This window comes from Nicotiana tomentosiformis, chromosome 2 (assembly GCF_000390325.3).
Source record: "Nicotiana tomentosiformis chromosome 2, ASM39032v3, whole genome shotgun sequence".
Classification (NCBI taxonomy): domain Eukaryota; kingdom Viridiplantae; phylum Streptophyta; class Magnoliopsida; order Solanales; family Solanaceae; genus Nicotiana; species Nicotiana tomentosiformis.
In genome coordinates, this window is record NC_090813.1 from 45,774,201 (window position 1) to 45,780,207 (window position 6,007).

The following is a 6,007-nucleotide window of genomic DNA, read 5'->3' on the forward strand; positions in this document are numbered from 1 at the left end:
ATGCTTTAGAACTTGAATCTGTGCTCTTAAGACTTAAAAATCTCATTTTTTTACCCTTCTCGATTTGCGTGCACAGTTCGGGCAGGTTTCCGAAAAGCTTTTATGTTAAAAACTAATGAAAATAAGAATTTTTGTCTTAAAAATTGATTTTAGTTGACTTCGGTCAACATTTTTTGTAAACAGGCCCGGATCTGTATTTTGACGGTTCCGGAGGGTCCGTATCGAATTAGGGGACCTGGACGTATTCCCGGAATCGAATTCGGAGGTCCCTAGCTCAAGTTATGAACTTTTGATGAAAAATTAAAAGTCTGAAAATTAATTATTTTTAAGAATTGATTGATGTTTGCCATTGTTAGTACCGGGCCCGTATTTTGGTTACGGATGCCGGTACAGGTTCATTATGATATTTAAGACCTGTCTGAGAAATTTGGTGAGAAACGGAGTTGATTTGATGTGATTCAGACCTTTGGTTGAGAAAATAATAATTTTAAAGTGTTCTTGAGGATTTCATTCGATTTGGTGCTAAATTCGTAGTTCTATGTGTTATTTTAGCGATTTGATCGCGCGAGCAAGTTCGTATGATGTTTTTAGACTTGTGTGCATGTTTAGTTTGGATCCCCGAGGGCTCGGGTGAGTTTCGGATAGGCCACAGGATGTTTTGGACTTTGGAAATCTGGTTTTTCTACAGAGTCTGTGTTCTGGCATGTCCTTCTTCGTGTACGCGAAGGTACTCTCGCGAACGCAAAGAGTAAACTGGGCAGCTGAAGTTGTCTTCTTCGCGAACGTGAAGGCCTGGTCGCGAACGCGAAGCATGTGGAGGGGGGATGTTTGGTCGTTGCTTCATCGCGAACGCGAGCTTGGTCTCGCAAACGCGAAGGCTTGGCAGCCAGTACCCTTCGCGAACGCGGCAGTACTCTCGCGAACGCGATGAATACTGTCGCCCAGCACTTAACAGAATCCAAAAAAAATGGGATTTTAGCCAAAACTCATTTTTCTCAAAAACCAAACGGTGAGAGGCGGTTTTTTAAGAGTCATTTCTTCCCCAAATTGTTGGTAAGTGATTCTAATCCATTTTCTTTCAATTACCCATTACATTTCTTGAAAATTCAACCTAAAATCTAGAGTTTTCATGGTAGAATTTATCGGTTAGGATAGAAACTAGGGATTTCGGGAATTTGGGGATTTAGACCTCAATTTGAGGTCTGATTCCAAAACCAATTATATATTCGGGCTCGGGGATGAATGGGTAAAATGATTTTGGTCCGAACCTCGGGTTTTGACCAAGCGGGCCCGAGGCCAATTTTTCTGCTTTTTGGAGGAAAATTTGAAAAATTTAATTTATGCAATACAATTGATTTCTTTAGCAATATTTGATATTATTGAGTCATTTTTGAATAAATACGAGTGGTTTAGAGGTAAATTCCAAAGAAAAACTGTGATTGAGAATTAAGTGGCCTTCAGAGAGAGGTAAGTGTTGTGTCTAACCCTGACTTGAGGGAATTAGGAACCTTAGATTACTTGCTAAGTGAAATTCATGTGAGCGGCGTATATGTGAGGTGACAAGTACTTATGCGCCGCCAATTTACCTATTTTTCTATGTTTCTTCCATTTTTTTATATTGTCTCATTCCCATGCCTAATTGTTATATGTTATACTAGTGTTGTTAAATTGATCATCAATATCATGTTTACGGATTTTCTGGTGATAATTGAGTTTTTATTTCAAAGTTGAGATTGATATTATGGAACCAAATATTGAAGTAAGGTTTGTACTTATTAATCTATCTCCCTGTTGTTATTTATGTATTACATTATGGTAAGGGAGAGTGTTAATGCATGAAGGGTGATGCTGTACCATATTGTAAATGTTAATGCACGAAGGATGATGTCGTGCCATATTGTGAGTGTTAATACACGAAGGGTGATGCCGTGCCATATTGTGAGTGTTAATGCACGAAATGTGATGATGTGCCATGATATGAGAGTTAATGCACTAAGTGTGATGCCATACCATTTCTATTAATTTTATGGTGAGATTGAGAGTAAAAGCACGAAGGGTGATGCCGTGCATTTTTTCTTACTGTATTCACTATTCCTGTTGATTCATGGTATATTGTATGCTCCGGTGATCATTCTGTTGTAATCCTTTATCTTGTATTCCCCTCAGTATGATCCCTTCCCGACATTTTCTGTTTAGTTCTTCATTTTTGTTATTTGCATATACATTGTTAAATTGTACAGGTTGATTTGTAGGTGTCTTGCCTTAGCCTCGTCACTACTTCGTCGAGGTTAGGCTCGATACTTATCAATACATGGGTCGGTTGTACTGATACTGCACTCTGCACTTTCTGTGCAGATTTTTATACCGGCTCGGGTTGATCTTTTGCTATTGGTCCGCTGTCTGGAGACTCAAGGTAGATCTGTCGGCATTCACAGACCTTGAAGTCCCCGTCTATCTTTTTTGTTCTACTGTTTCTTTCATTCAGACAGTTGTATTTTTTTTTACTATTACTTGTAGCAAATTCTAGAATGCTTGTGAATTGTGACTCCAGATCCGGGTGGTAGTAATTAATACAGTTTTATAATATTCCGTACTTATTATATTTCATCTTAGTTAATTATTGTTAATTACTGAATGGGAATAAGGAATTGGTTTAACGATTCTCTAACGTTGGTTTGCCTAACAAGTGAAATGTTAGGCGCCATCACGACCCCGTTGGTGAAAATTTTCGGATCGTGACATAAAGGTTTATTAATGGTATCGTTAAGTAATGTTAATAATTGATATATATATATATATATATATATATATATATATATATATATATTTATTGATAGTTACACTAAGCAGAAAGTGTAATAGTTGTAATTAGCTTATAGATTGATAATCACACTAAGTAGAAGTGTACTAAGAATATATCCTTAAGTAATGTTAGTGATGCACTAGCCTATACATTGATAATTACACAGTGGGTAGAAGTCTATTAATGGTATACTTGATAAATATTGGTGATTGTTTAATTATCTTAAATTGACAACTAAAGTAAGTAAAACTATATTAGCTATATCGTTAATTAATATTAATAATTTATTAGGTAATTCATTGATAATTACATTAAGTATAGAAGTGTAATAGTTACAATTAGCTTATAGATATTGATAATTATACTAAGTAGAAGTGTATGCATTAAGGATATATCTTTAAGTAGTGTTAGTAATTCACTAGCCTATACATTGTTAATTATGCACTAAGTAGAAGTTTATTAATGGTATACGTGAATTTTAAATTGATAACTAAAGTAAGTAGAAATATATTAGTTACATCGTTAATTAATATTAATAATTAATTAGCTAGTATCCTTAAGTAATGTTAGGTTCAATTATATGGTAAATTGGTAATTACATTACGTAGAAGTGTATCAGTGATAATTAATTAGCTTATACCCTTAAAAATGAATTTTATACTAGACAAAATAGTCATTTAATTATTAGCTAGTAAACTGATTATGTGGTAAATTCATGTGAGACTAATACTAAAAGCTACTAAATATATATATATGCAAATTCTACTCTCTCTTTTTTTAATATCGAAGTTATGTGATTGTCTCCTTAATTTTTGGATTAACTAGCATATGCTTAAAATAAATAAGTAAAATGATAAGAGATTATTTTTGAATTCAATTGAATTTTTTTAATCAGTTAATTAAGAGCTTAATTATATAGCTATTTTAATATCAAAATTTTGCTGCCTTTGTTAGTTTTCAAATTATGGCCGGGCTATTCTATTATAAGTTTGTCCGTTTACTTCCATTAATTATATGCACATCCTCTTAGGAAATATAACACGGAAACATTAATATTTTTAGTATTATAATATTGTATATGGCAAGTGCAATTGATTTTGATATTCTAAATATTAGATTGTTTTGTGTAGTCGTTCAAATAAGGAAAACTTTAATAAGTAAAGTTTTAGTTGACTTCAAAATGCTAAATATTAGTTGACTTTATTTAGCATTTTTAGAATTTAATTACGTTTATTAAATATATTATTAAATTGAAAAAAAAAAAAAGGAATATGTTGGTCTTATTTAAATTTGGGCCAAAGACAATTCTTGCAGCCCAAATCCCCTCAAACCCGCCTTGCCCAAATCCCTCTATCCCTATAATTCCCCTTTCTTCACAAGAGAGAAAAGATCAGATCCCTTCCCCCACCAAAAAACCCTAGCCTTCCCCTTCTCCATCTTCATTCTCCTAGCCGCCGACCCCCATTCCCCTTGGTCAATTCCAGCCGAAAACCTAGCACAAGAGAGACACGAGCAACAACCCCATCCTTCCAAAACAAGAAAGCTCTCAGACGCTACTGCCGACGTCCATGGCTCGCCTGAGCTCGGCCAAATCCAGTCGCCACTGCTCACACCTTTTCTCCTCTCACATCTCTTTGGACTCGAAGAGAGATATGGAATTCTAAAAAAAAAACAGAAAGAAGAACTGGACGTTGGGATTTGAAGAGAAAAGTTTGATTCCTTTTCTTCCCGAATTTCTACAAGCTGTCAAAGCTCAAATTTGTGATTCTTGTGTGCTAATTTCTGTTGGATCTGCGCTGCCGAGTTTCTTACTTTTTTTATCTCGCCTTAAATGGCGTTCTCCTTGAGATTCTGCACTTTAGGTATTTCCTCTCATCTCTTACTTAATGTGCGTTCAAGATTGTTATACAACATGCTGAAATTGGAATGATATGGTATGATGTTTTGGTTAAAATATGATTCTTTATTTCTTTTAGTTTAGTTTAATTACAATCACATACAGATTTTTAGTTACTCTATAATTTTATGGTAATTACTTGATAGTATACTCTTTTTTCTTTTTCATTCACCTAAATTAAATAGCAAATATATTGTAGTAGCTTATTTGCATTCTAGTTTATTATTACTCTCGATCTCCTTTAATTTTCTTTCACTACTATTTCCATTTACCAAATATTAGAGAAAAACTATGGCAATATAAGAGAAGCGGTATAAAGTACATTTAACTTTGAGGACTAACTTCAAAGATCCGTGATATTGTCCGTTTTAATTTGGGCAAAGTCTGCACAATTTTTCTCAAAAGGCCTCACATATTAAGAGTATCCCTATATCTAGTGAAAGTAGTATGTTGCTCAAAACTTAGCCGAAGTTTCTACTTCATGGTATGTATGGTAGTCGATGTTCCCAGGTTGAAGTTTATGAAGTTAGGTGCTGAATTATTCCATTCTAACTCTTCGTGTATTTTTTTAACTTCTCTTTTGTGGATTACAAGGTATTGGGACATCCACCATCGTGCAAAATGAGGACCTTGAGGAGATGCGGTAAATGATTCAACAACTTTCTAGGAACTATGCGGATGAACGAGAAAAAAGAAAGCATGAAGAGAAGATTAGAGACGCACTTAGGAATGACATCGTGCCCCTCAAGGCTCAAGTGAACCACTTAATAGGCCTGCCCCGCTCTCCGCCAAAAAGCCACATTTATGAAGAGGATAAAAATGATGGAAATAATATAAATAATGAAGAAGACGAGGGAGAATCCGAAGATGAGGAGTGATTTTATGCTTGGTTAGATTGTTGTTTAGTTGGATTGTTGTTTAGTTGGATGTTAACTTTGAATATTACATTTTGAAGTTTGGTTGGATAGTTTTGATGGGATAATTTGGATGTTTGGATAGTTTATAAAGTTTTGTTGTCATTAATTTGTGTTTTATTGTGGTTGCATTTCTGCTTCTATTATAATATTGGCATGTCTATTGTAATATTCTGGCTGGCAGGTGGTGCAGCAAAAAATAAGTTTTCTCTGCCAAAAATGTACCAGATTTACTGAGGGACTTATTGACAGAGTCCGTCAGAACACTTATTCATTTTCAATCCAGAATTCTTAATTAGCGAGAGAGTTCGTAGGTAGACTTGAACAAAATTTTCAAATTTTGTTGAAAATACCGACGGATATTCATCGGAATATGAATTTATTCATATTTTT

At 34.4% G+C, this 6,007-nt stretch overlaps 1 long non-coding RNA gene across 1 annotated transcript; it reads left to right on the plus strand.

Annotated features, from left to right (window-relative positions):
• Positions 1-4,151: 4,151 nt before the first annotated feature.
• LOC104101901 (uncharacterized) lies at positions 4,152-5,723 on the plus strand. The gene is made up of 2 exons (XR_687573.4): positions 4,152-4,665; positions 5,295-5,723. It is a non-coding gene; the product is annotated as an uncharacterized lncRNA (long non-coding RNA).
• Positions 5,724-6,007: the final 284 nt, after the last annotated feature.